The sequence below is a fragment of the Gallinula chloropus genome (assembly GCF_964237585.1).
Source record: "Gallinula chloropus genome assembly, chromosome: 6".
NCBI lineage: Eukaryota > Metazoa > Chordata > Aves > Gruiformes > Rallidae > Gallinula > Gallinula chloropus.
In genome coordinates, this window is record NC_140091.1 from 14,991,827 (window position 1) to 15,005,147 (window position 13,321).

Below are 13,321 nucleotides of genomic sequence, written 5' to 3' on the forward strand. Positions count from 1 at the left end.
TGTTGTTCCACAGCATCCACCTAGACTCAACTGCATCTGGCCCTGTCCTAAGCTTTGAAAAAGAAAATGGCCAAAACCAGTGCTGATCACTCATAGTGTCTGACTAATACTGATAATATTTGTCAAAGTGTTTCCATGTTCACAGAGTTCCTCTGGGAAATATAACTATTCCTCAACACACATTGACTAAAAATTATTTACTCATTTGAGGTCTCAATAGAGTGAATGATACCATGTCATGGAAATGTAATATATTAAAAGGAGATATGCCTCTCCTTGATCATATCTATTTGAAAATCAAGTATTACCAGCAGTAGAAGAAAGTCCTGATATTATAATTTATAATATTATATTCTAGTGTTTTGGGATTTTATCTCTCAAGTGAAGTTTATTCACATGAAACACATAGTGCTAGGGACTGTGTCTCTTCCTGACATTGGAAGTACTAATAGTAGTGATGTTAAGAGTGAAATCAAGGAGAACTGCATTCTTGACAGTTAAGAGAACTGAGCTTTCAAATGTTTGAGCAGCTTTATTTTCACTCAAAGCATCTATCTAAACATAGCAAAGGATTAGGAAGTTACTGCTCCTTAAATTAAAATGAGAAAAAGACAGTCTACAGTAGTCTATACTAAGCTATATCTTTTTATTTAAGGAAAATTTCAAATTTAGTTCAGATGAACTGGGTACATTGCACAAAAAAATGTGTTATGTATTTCAAAATGCATCAAATACCATGTAAAAATCAGTGGGAATGCTTCTATTACTATAGTGGTATTTGTATCCCTCCCATAAATTCTCATGCAACTAATACAATATTCTGTCTTAAAACCCTCAGGATAGAAATACAGACTTAGAATTCTGACCTGGGGATTTCTCAAGGATGAACTCCCCTTCTCCTTTAAGCACTGCATTACCTGAAAGCTTCACCCTATGCTCATCTGAATAATCAATGTTGTATTGTTTGGAATTCTGTCACAAATCTGTACGATTCTTTGCCAATTCTTGTTCTTCTCCATGCATGGCATGTCAGGTTGATGAAGGAAAGCTTGTATACTGGGAAAAGATTTTAATTAATTGCAAGATTAAAGTATTGTCATGAAACAGATGAATAGTTCTCATGAGTCCTCACTAGGCTTCCAAAGCAGCAGTGTCAAGCAGAAGCTTTCATATTTTCAGTGCTTCTGCTCAGTTTCCCAGAAAACACGACCCAGCAGTGCATCCTGCTTGTACTGTTACCAGCCAGCATCCTCTAACAACTATCACACAGGCTGCAAGCAGAATCTTAACCTGGACCTTTTCTCCATGCATTATGGACAAGAGACAACACAGTTTTTTCATTTAAAGGTATAGTAAAGCTAAACATGCAAATTTGGTTAAAAACAATATCCAGACATGTTGTATTACAATAACTTTACTCCAGCTACATTGTAATAATTCCCAGAGAAGCTTTTTTGGGTTTACACTCTCTCCCTGGATATACACCCTCTTCTTTAAAGTATGTATTTTTACCACTTTTTTTCTTTTCTTTACATCCACGTATTTTATGTATTTTATTACTGGATGCATAACTGGATGGCAAAGAGACAGAAGAGCATTTATTCCCATGAAACTGAAATCAAATACATCAACTTCATGACAGAAGATGCTGATGAGAAGGAAGGAGTTTATGAGCTTTTGGCAGCTGGATGGGAAACAATAGAGCTGATGATTCTCTACTTGACATTTTTGTCAAGGGAGTGACAAACATTGTATTAGCACCTTCCTTCAATATTTTGGGGACAAGGAGAATGATATTAAATTCATAGCAAATAAATTATTAATCACTTCTTCCCTACCATGGATAGGCTAAACAAAATGACTGGTATCAATGGAACCTGTATTTAATTTTCTTTTATTAATTATCTCTAAAAAGGTCAGAGAAGGTCTCTGGTTGTCTGTTCCTGCTAAATCTGTCAGCTGAGAAATAGTTAACAACAGTGCTTGCCAGAGGCTTCCTTAAGAGGCAGCACCCTGTGCAATGAAGTGGGCAGCCCATAGTATCATTTTCTTGAAGCTACTGTTTCAAGCTGTCTGCAGATGCAGGCAGACATCAACGCATCTGCTTAGGTTCATTTGACATTTTGAAGGTTATCTGTGTAACCATAAGGGCTAGAGGCTTAATTACTTTTGCAATGAAAGCTTAGATTCTGAAGCACTATTATATGGCACATTGAAAACGAACTACAATTATGTAGCAATTTAGGTGACTGCATAATCACATTCTACACTGGTCCTTTTCAACATGCTAAATTTGCATCTCAGATTGTAGAATAAAATGGGTGGTGTAGGTCTCTGTGTGCTCCCCCAACACATGCTAGAAATAGCACAGGATCACAGAGCTGAAGACTACATTTTGCAGTACACACACACAAGTAGGCAGAGCTGCACTTGCTGATCAGGACATCTCCTGTGTATTCTAATGTGAAAGCTAAGCTCTCTCTGCAGAATGTCCTAGGGTGTTCCACAGAAACTGCTTCGAGACTTATTCTTTGGAAACCTGGCATGACTCAAGAGTGCTGTTCAGCTGCTTCATGACAATACTGTAACTGTGCAATTAATTAAAATCCTCTCATCAAAATAAAACTTCTTCAGTATGTGTCCCAGCTGCTGAGTTTCCAAAGTGTACTAGAAGACTTTGGGCTGGACGCCCAAGCCCTGAGGAAACTTTGCTAAGCAACATTTTTAGTATCAGTCAAGTCCTAAGAAATGTAGCTCGCGCTTCAGCAACTTGTGCATGTGTTTACTACCAACCTCCCCCAGAATCAGGGGCACAGATCTCCTAAGCATTCAGAAGACTAGTTCTGTGGCTGACCAAAGGTATGGTTAGATTGTAAAGATCACTGTAAAGTCCACTAGAGTTTTCCACAGTCCTCAGGTGTCCTTGAAATTTGTTCTGTGATGAGAACCAAAGCATAGTGAGGATAATCAGGAAATTTCCTTGGAAAGCACACCTTTACTCCAAGCTCAAATGCTAAGGTAGGTTCTCCCATGCTGATGATAAATTGTCTGGGGCTAGTTTGAGGTCCCACCCCTACACAACACTTCTTCATGAGTACCATACTACAAGCAGTAAAATATTAATATGAAGAACAGAGACAAAAATGGTTTTAGTGTAAGAGAAAGGCAGTCACTGTTTCCCAATCCATAAGGGATGGCTTATTCTGAATTGTGGCCTTCAACTTCTGCTCTATGAATATTTTTTGTAAGGGTTTTGTTTTGGGTTTGGATTTTTTTCCCTCTCATTACTGATTATGATCTAATGACAGGTATTGTGTTTATGAACACATCAAAAATTTCAAAGTTAAAATTTTAACAATTTCTACAAAAACGAAGAGAGGAATAGCATAGAAATTGTCATACAACCTTTTCTGAGAAGTTTCTAATTGTCGTGATAGAAGAGGAAACACTACTGATTTTGAAAGCTATCATCTCATCTTCCCTTAGCATAAGTCTAAATGTTTCCTAAGGAATTAGGTCTCACAAGCCCCACTTCCTGAGTGTGTTCTAATTATTTTACTAGGATTGGCCACACACTTCTGATACAAGCCCATCATCTTTCAATTTCTTTTTTCATATTAAGGTAATGCTTTCTAAAATAAATAGCTGTAGCCCAGCAAAGCTTTGAAAACCCTAAAAAGAGATTAAACTACTTTGTCTTAAGTTGAAATACAAGAAAGTATGAGGCAAGGAATACTAGTCCTTTTAGTTCCTGTGCCCAATGTTTTGCTCTGTACAAATCAGTTTCAGCCTAGATTTCATGCAGCAGTAATAAAATTATCAATTTTATGTACAATATCTTAATAACTAGTGGTTTTCAGTCTATATTATACTAAAAAAAATATAAATGACATTACATTTACAAGCTACTTTCCTGAACTGGAGATTAATCTCTTTCTTAAATTGGATATATTTTTAATCTTTAATTTTTCATTTACTCATTAAAATGCATACCTAAAGAGATAGCAATGCAAAAATCTCTTTACCAAAACACTGCATAAGGTTTCATCCTCTTAAACTATACAAATTGCTTAACTGAATTGTTACACAGACTTAAAAAAATTACAGTTGTATATAAAATTTAAATGATGTTCAAATTTTTGCAACTTGCCACCTCCTGGCTGGACTTTGACTGATTCTTTAATTCTGCTACAATAATAGCAGAACAATTATAATAGTACTAGAAAGCCATGTAAAAGATTGTGAAGAAGAAGATCAAAGGAGGTTCATATGTAAGATAAGACGGAAGGCTTCTAAGGTTTTGTGCGCTCTGATCATTCACCAGTATTCATAAATCTTTTAACATTTTTTCAGCTCTTTTTGATTTTGTGTATTCAATTAATTTCAACAAAATGTGTTCTAAACACTTCACAGGCATTAGGAGGGCACAGAATTACTGAACCTGAAGCATCTTAAGGGAGAGGAACATATCCCCAGGATGCTCAATGTCCAGGTGTAGAGCTACCATAACTGTTGCAGGTGTATTAGGATGAAAATACTAATACTTTACATTTCAGAGAGCACTCATTTCTCTGTTGTGGTCAAAGATGGAACTTAAAAGATAAAACCAGGTTCCAAACACTTTACTTGGCTGTGTATTTGAACAGCTATGGTATTAGTATTTTATTTAACATCTTTATAGATGCAACAGTCCTTTTGGGGGAGTTTGGTCTGTGCTTTTGTTCTCAGTGCATGCTTTCCTAAGGCCTTCAATTTCCAATAGCTTAAATATCCTGTGGACTCTGGAGCTCAAATTTCCTCCAGTTTTACTGCATCATGTCTGTCTATCACCTTCCCCATCACTGGTTCAAGAGCCTACATTCCTCAGCCAGGAGCAGAACCTGCTTAATTTCTACATTTAAATAAGAACTAGTTACTTACAATTTCATATTGATAATCCTAAACAATGTCAGTCATACCCGTTAAAAGAATCCCACACTCCCTCTTGTGATATAATTCCGTGAGATGCTGAGCACCTCCTGGAAAATATCAGATGTCTTCAAAATGTTTTGAGGGAAGAAATTCTCTATTTGAGGGAAGAAATTCTCTATGGTATTGGAATTAAACACTGTTTGTGCATTGTATACTTTGACCAAAGAGAGACACAACCTTCTTGGAGGACAGGGCGCTCCTCTTTCATTTGTAGATTGCCCCATTAACAAGGTACAATTCTCTTCATCACTGAATGAGACCAATACTGGACACTAGTTGTCACGAAACATGGAATCCACTACAGCAGTTTCTCAAACTATGGTTTCTCACCAGCAACAACTAAGGGAATGGTGGAAAGGTTAAATAGGAAAAGGAAGAAAGAACACACTCTCTTGTTCAACAAAATCCCACCTATCAGAACTCCACCATGCCAGGAAATGGAGCGGGCCCTCTGTGATTCCCAGGTGATATACAGTGGGTGGCAGTCTAATCCAGGACAACTTGTTTTGCACCTGTGCTGAATGAAACCTTAGACATCAATGTTTAAAGATCATAACGATAAAGTATGATCATAACAAGTAACTTCCTTGTATATACTAACATAAGTAGAAAGAAAATAGATATAGCAGGATGTGCTAGAGAACACTTGACTTCGATTACAATGAATGTAATACATGGGAAACCTAAATTACTAAATCATTACAAACTTTAACACAACCTGCTACCTGATTAGATAGTCTTCACACTCATAACTTTACAACCTTCAAGGAAAAGCCTGTTTCAAGAAAATAGTGGTTAAAAAGTAGTTTAACATAAAATTCTGGAAACAGATTACTTTAAGTAGAACAAATTATACAGGTTTAAGGGCTTGAATTATGACCTAAGACACTCAAATTACTTGATAGGGATGTTATGTGATGAGCATCTTCTCAATTTCATTAGGTTATAAAATTGCTACCTAAAAAGGTGTCACATGAGTACATGACAGCAAATACACTTCTAGCAGTTCGGACGGTTCAGTATGGCAAGAAGCAAATGACAATGGAGAGGTAGCTGTCTTAGTGGTGGAAAACTTCTTGAAGGCAAGAGAGGTAGGTATCAATTAGCCTTTGATAGGAATGTATAGCACTGTTACAGATCTAATGAAAGTACCAACCACTTAAAAAAGAGAGAACAGACCAACAAACCAATTAGCTATGTAGTAACTGGATGGAACTGATGTTGCTCTTATGAAGTTACAATCTTTTTCCACCTAGCAATGTAGGGTTTTTATCAGCACTGACGTCTGAACATTTGAAGAATATGATCTCTTCTGATATCCATCTGCAATATGAGATGAAGGAAAGCTGCCTTTGGATGTAAGATGATCACCTTATCCTAGGATATCCAATAGCAGTCATAGTCTTGGAAGGTAAACGATTAAGAACATTAAGCCCTGCTACTGAAACGGTTTTGTTCAGGCAGAAGCTATCATGATAACATTGGCAACATCTTGTCTAGTCTTTCTTGGCAACCTAGAAATTGGAGGAACTGGTATCAGCATGTTACAGAGCCAAGGGCCAGTGAATAAAGAAAGCTTCTGCTAATGCTTCTGGAACTTGAAGAAAACTTCAAGACAGTAAAAACATTGTCAAAAAGACATGCTGTGTGAAATGATGCACAATTTCCCACTTTTTTCATAAACCCTAAGGGTGGTCTCCTCTTTAAGCACGGGGCTCTTCCTTCTGGACTTCAGGTTGAAGGCAAAAAAAGTGTGGAAAATTACAAGGAATGACCTTTATAACTGCTACAGTAACTTTCACTACATAAGCCAGGAAGACCATTCAACATCTGCAGGACTGCAAAAGGATCAAAAGGCTGAAGCCCATACTGCCTCTGACAATTCATTAGCTAAATCATTACAGGTTTTGTATATAAACAGCCACACTGAACTTGCAGCAGGATAAAGTTTTTAATAGCACTTCTGAAAGTTAACATAACAGAATTCAGGAATGTTTTCTCACCAATGCTTTTTAATTCCCTGGAGATTTAGAATTTAAAAATTAACTTAATTAAGTTAACTTAAAGTGCCATTTTTGCATCTAGGTACTTAAAGGTTTATTTCTCGTAAATTCCATATCATGCAGTCTGTGAATGTCTGGAGCAACTAAAACATGCCACCAAATTTGAGTTCTTCACTTGAGCTTGCTGAGTATAAAATCCTCTCTTTTTTTGCATTAACATGCAAACATACAGAATGCTGTCCAGTGACACCGAACAACACAAGCATACCTTCCTCTGAAGATACTGAATTGACTCCTAAGGTGTGCTCAGCGAACCAGAAACATTGCTTTGTTAACTGATGGATATTGACAATTTTACAAATGCTTGTGAGGATGCAGTTTCATAACAGCTCACATTTACACAGTATTGCTCACTTGCAGCAACATGCTCCATAACAGCCCTTTGTCTCTGCCTCTGCTCCCTTCAGTGAGCTGTAAATCATGTCATTAAACAAGTGCTTCCAAAGCACAGTGATCTGTCATGATCCAGTGAAGATACCAGTTATAATGTGGGCACTTAATCTGTCAGAGCTCGTGGTGATGCATTCTCAAGTGAGGATCACCATGTTTTGCTGCCTGTAAGTATTCAATGACAGAAGTTGAATGATAATATGAATTAATTCCGTAATCATGTGGATATATGTGACCATTACAGGGATTATTCTGTAAAAAAACAGAGGGTTGTTCTCGAATTTACACTCTTCCTTCACTGTGAAGCCTATTTGATTTCTTTTAAAATAACATTCCATCATTTCATGTGTTCAGATTAGACTATTTTTAAATGGTAATTTCTGGACTTATTTTTGTAACATTAAAGCCAACAGAGAGATGTTCCAGGCATTTTTCAGACATAAACTTGGTACTATGAGGGCACTGGGGACTACCTTTGAAATAAAGGTAGTCTAGCGGAGACTTTTTTTAACCATCTCTTTAACCACACTCCTGCCTTTCAGGTCCTAATGCACAGAGGAAGGAAATTTCTCAAAAGCACCTGTTCAGATGAAGCTTCCGTTTCAGTGGGAACCACATGGAGGATGGCTTGGAAAAGAAGCACTAAAGTGTCTTTGATTTTTCAGCTCCTGCTACCCCATTAACCTGAGTTTGGTAAAGCCTGCCCACTTCAGTCAAAAAAGAAAAAAAAAACCCAAAACAAAATAAGCATAAATTACATCTGCTCCATTGCACAATCCTAGTGTATCATGAGAATGTAAACTGATGTTAGGTTACTACTAGATACTATTTTTACTACCATTATACTTTAAAACTGTGCTCTGAACATGGTATATTCTGCTTGGAAACATGAATTGCTGGATTTTATCATGAAGCCTGCTGAAAGATAAAATAGCTCGTAGGATTTGGATTTATAAGCAGTAACACAGACACATTGAAATAACGTGCAGAAAAATGGTTTCCATTCAAACTATATTCGATATAATGCTTAATTCTGTTCTACAAACCACAACAAGGTGGGAAAAGGAATATTTACCAAGTGTAATAGGAAATCGGGATTTGGGGAGGATGTAAGTAATATTTAATAATATGAAATAAATTGGATTTTCAGAATCCTAGACCTATAAAATCTTATGCATTGTGGGATTAAATTGTAAATACCGTATAGTGGTTATGGACTAAGGGATCCCAATAGGATTAATCAATATAAATGATCCTTTTCGAATAAAAATAAAAATATTTTCAACATAATTAGAAAATTATTTTGAATAATTATAATTACTAAAAAAGTAAAATAAAGTGAGCATAACAGACAGGTTTTTTATGCTACGCTCATTAAAAATGCATTACTGGAGACTCCATTATGCCATACAGAACAATTAAACTACATATTTTAAAATAGCATCAGCTAAAATTCAGAGGTGTATTAATTTAATTCCGTAGAGACACCGCAAAATGTTTTTCCAAACATAGCTCTGGCAAAAGATGAATTTATATTTTTATGTTTGTTGCTCAAAGTACTCATTACATTAATTTGGGCAAGGACATAATCCTTGAAAAATCAGGATTACACTTCACTGTGAACTTCCTGTGAATTCCTTTTAAAGTCATTTCAACTTTTTTAAATTTACAGTTTCATTTTAAAGGATGATAATTCCCAGTTACTGAAACATTTGAATAGATCTGAACTGTATTTTTAGAAGCAGAAGTATTTTCTCACAGAATTTAGTTTGTGACTGAAATTGTTTATCACCAATGCTAAATTTGGCAAATATTTTTGATTAATAGAAAAAAAAAACCAAAAAATCCACACCTTCATTGTTTCAACTTCTAAAATGAAGCTTTTTTTTCCAAAATGGACTGAAAAAAATTAACTAATGTGAATTAAAACTGACTATAAATATATATAAGAAGATGGAAGAAAAGCAAAAAAGAAATTAAATCATTCATTTGCATGAAAATTAAATTCTGAGGTTTCTGTACTGATGGAAAAGTACAATTCCTTTTAAGGCAACTGCAAGCAAAATCATTTTCAAGTTTTTAATTCAGCTATGAAACTAAAGATTAGCTAGTCATACTATTCAAGTTGGGTACTCATTTTAACTATTTTTTAATTCCTGAGTAGTTAGGTAATTTAGTGCAGGAGCTTTTTCAAATCATGTTTTCAATTATCTGAGTTTGTTCTATCACAATCAATCAAACTGAGAGAAGACAAAGGATCAAAATGTATTTTTTGGGTTCTAATTCCAATCTATGTTAGAGATTTTCCAGGTGGACTTTGTAACCCCAGTTCACTTTCCCATGCAAAGGTCTATAATTATTCATTATGTATATTTTACTTTTTTAGAGCAGTTACAAAAGATCCAAGCATCCTATATCTGAGTAAACTTGTGGTGCAGTCTTAGAATTTCGAAACCTGTCAATGTAATATTAAACCAAAACGGGTGTCATGTACTTTGTGTGGTGCTGTCCACTTTGGCACAGATTTACCAAGGCCCATGCCAGCCACATGAAACACCTTTTATCTAAGCAAGTCATCTATGAGTCCTTTGTGAAAAAGTCAAAAAAGCAAGCATCTTTGGAGAAGCAGGTAGGCGGTAACAGATCAGCAGAATAACCCTCTGAACCTATCTTCCTCTCTCCATTGTCTACTACAGGTTCTTCAGTGACAAACTTTGATTAAGCACTTCCTTTTGGTGACTAAAGACAGGTAAGATTAATCTAGCTAGCCCTGAGCATCTAAATCAAATCCACTGAGGATGGAAGAAGTTAAAATACAACTTCAAGGCAGTGGCCATTCTACTGAACCTTGGTATTATATTTCTGCTTTTTTCATTCTGCCCATCCACAAATCAATAGTTATAATACACATAAAAACATTTTAATAAATATTTCCAAGGGTCTATGTTTTTTATTATATAGAATCAAAGACACTTCACCATTAGAACAGCTCAGCTACATCGTAATTGCCATGGCCATAGATTTCTTTTCAACAAACAGGCCCTTGCCTTGTGTGAATCATTGGCATAGTGTACTTGAAATCTGCAACAAGCATCCACACATGCTGTTGATTTAGATAAAAGAAACCCACTGGCACAGTTTGGATGACGGCTAAGCAATATGTGCCTCACGTGATGCCTGTTAATAGAAAGAGTACTCTATAGTACGTACACACAGACCAGGTATAAAATTAGAGACAGACTGGGGCTGAAACACTAGACTGCAATCAGAGTTCACACAACTTCAGACATCAAACTTCAACTTCAAGACCCCACAGTCTTCTCCAGTTCTCCAATATTCGCTCTGACAATCCATACTCAGTTATCAGAGCATCCAAACACTGACTGCAAGACTATACAGTTTCGGGATTTTATACCAGTGAGCAACACATGTGAAGAACTCTCTTCTCTGTGATTTACCCAGTTCTTAATCTCTAATTTCTAGACAAACTATTTTTACTTTAGTTTGGATTAATGGCAGCCAGGCAGTATTAAAAGATGTGTATGAGAGTTTGTTCTGTGAGTCAGGAGAAATCACAAATTCAGGTACAATGGAAGGAAATGTAAAGATTTAGAATAAAACAGACTAACCTCTGGCCTTTTTAACTCAGATATGTCATGACTTTTACAGAAGTGCTTCTCTTGAAATCTGACAAGAAAGTCTGGTGCCGTGCTTAATGGATGAGACTATGCTGAAACCCCAGGCTGACTATTTTAATTGAGCTAGAGATGTGACAATCAGACCTTCTACCTGTACAAACCGTAGTGTGACATGAGATTAAAATCCAAGATTGAAGGAGTATCTATTTGTTTCCAAGTAAACGGCAAGAAATCTTTGTCACATCCAAGCAAAGGACACACCTGAGTTTCTCCAGTTCATTCTATCACGATACCCTCTGGGCCAGGAAGGGTGAACAGACGAAATAACAATTCAGAAGGAATGTAGAAAAAGCATCCATCAGCTATCACTGCCATGCCTGGGGCAGCTCATAAGTGAAGACCTCATGAAGTCAAAGTCTCCATAAGGAATGCTTTTGCATATGATATATCCATCTAATTAACAAAGGCAGGAAGTTCTTGTTTGTTACTTACACTGATCCTGTAACATAAAAGTGAAATTAGAAACAACACTCTTGTTAGGGGTTTTCTTCAGTTTGAAAGCAATTTCAAAGTCAAGTTTTAGAGAAAAATCTGCCCTTTATTCCTTCCAGATGCAACTGTGTGCTCCTCAGGCTGCTACTGTCATTTTTACTTGCCTCTGCCTTTCAGCTACCCAGTTGGGGTCTCTCAAGTCCTGCAAATATTCCTCAGAGTACTTAATTCCATGTGTCATGTTCTCCTAACGCTTTCTGAAAAATATTCAAGACACTATGTTTTTCAGTCCCCAAGTAGTTGTCTTTCCTTATCACACATATGTGATGTCCATTCTTAATCATCCATTCATGGTACTTACTCAGAGTTCCCCTTATTGCTAGTTCATGGCTACATCTCCTGTGTTTTGGCTAGCACGAGGATTCTGTAAAGGCTGAAGTTGACTATCTGCTTTACTTCCACTTTGAGTATTTCTGCCCCTTGTCCATGCACAATAAATTCATCTCATCTGGCTCTCTTTGACCTTGAGTAATTTTGGATATGGATCTTTCTTTCTAAGAACACTGGTTCTTATGAAACTATTTTTTAAGGTTTTTTTTTTAACTTGCTGAGACTTGTACTTTACAGTGCCTTTTTTTTTCTTTCTAGCCTTTTTCTTCACTTTTCTTCTACAGATTATTTTTTTCTTTTAGGACTCCCTTTCCTCATTCTGGTTTTTTAATTTAGTCTTATTACAGGTCTTTCAATTTAGCTTCCCTTACTTCTTTTCCAATCATAACTAAAAACAAAACCCAAACAAACAAACCACAGCAGAAAAATATCAGGAAGTCCTAACTATACAGTTTCTAATCTTAATCCAGCATGTCAACTGACTATGGGTAAGTGATATGAAGAGCAGTATTTTCTTATTAAACTCTTAGCTCACACAGCTTCATTTACCACTTGGGGCTCATACAGCATTGGAGTACTGAGTTTTCTTTAAAAACCTTGTCACTCAAGAAGTATAGGACAGTGTACATTGGGACAGAGGATTATATCCCCACACAAAGCAAGGACTGTAAAACTATTTGGAATTAACAGTCTGATGCACACCTGTGGACAGAAATTCCTCTCCCAGGTGCCTGTGCTGTCTATTAGAATGCTTCTTTCTCAGTGAGCATATAAACAGATTTAAAATACGTTCATTCTTTCAAAATCTAGGGGTTTATTCCTGTACAGTACAACATAGGATTTATAGATGTTTTTTTGGCATACAAAGGACTGTTAGAAACTCAACCATTCCTTGTAAATGTGGCCCACCTGTGGCTTTTGTCTTGTATATAGCTATAGTACTTAGAATATGATTTTAGTCTAATTGCTGCTATAGTACATCTATTTTTTTTCTGCTTAGAATTCCAGGACTACTATTGATGATTTTGGGAGGATAAAGGGGAAAGCCATATTTGGACTCATTAATTTCCTTTCAGCAATGGTTTGCACACTAAGAAGTCCATTGAGCTCTCTGTTCCTCTAGTGAAGATACAACCTCCTATATACTCCCTTGCTCTCTGAGTCAACTAGCACCCAAATTCCCTGCTCTGTGTCTTTTACTCACACCTTTTAAGCACTGACATATTCTAACTCCTTGCAAATTTAGAAGTGATTGTCTACAGAAAAGTGTAATTTCTGGTGTCCTTTCAGCTACTTGCAAACTAAACCTGAAGAGGTTACTCCACCACTAACGATAAGGTAAACAATGTGACCTTGGAAACACTTTTGTCAAGAGAG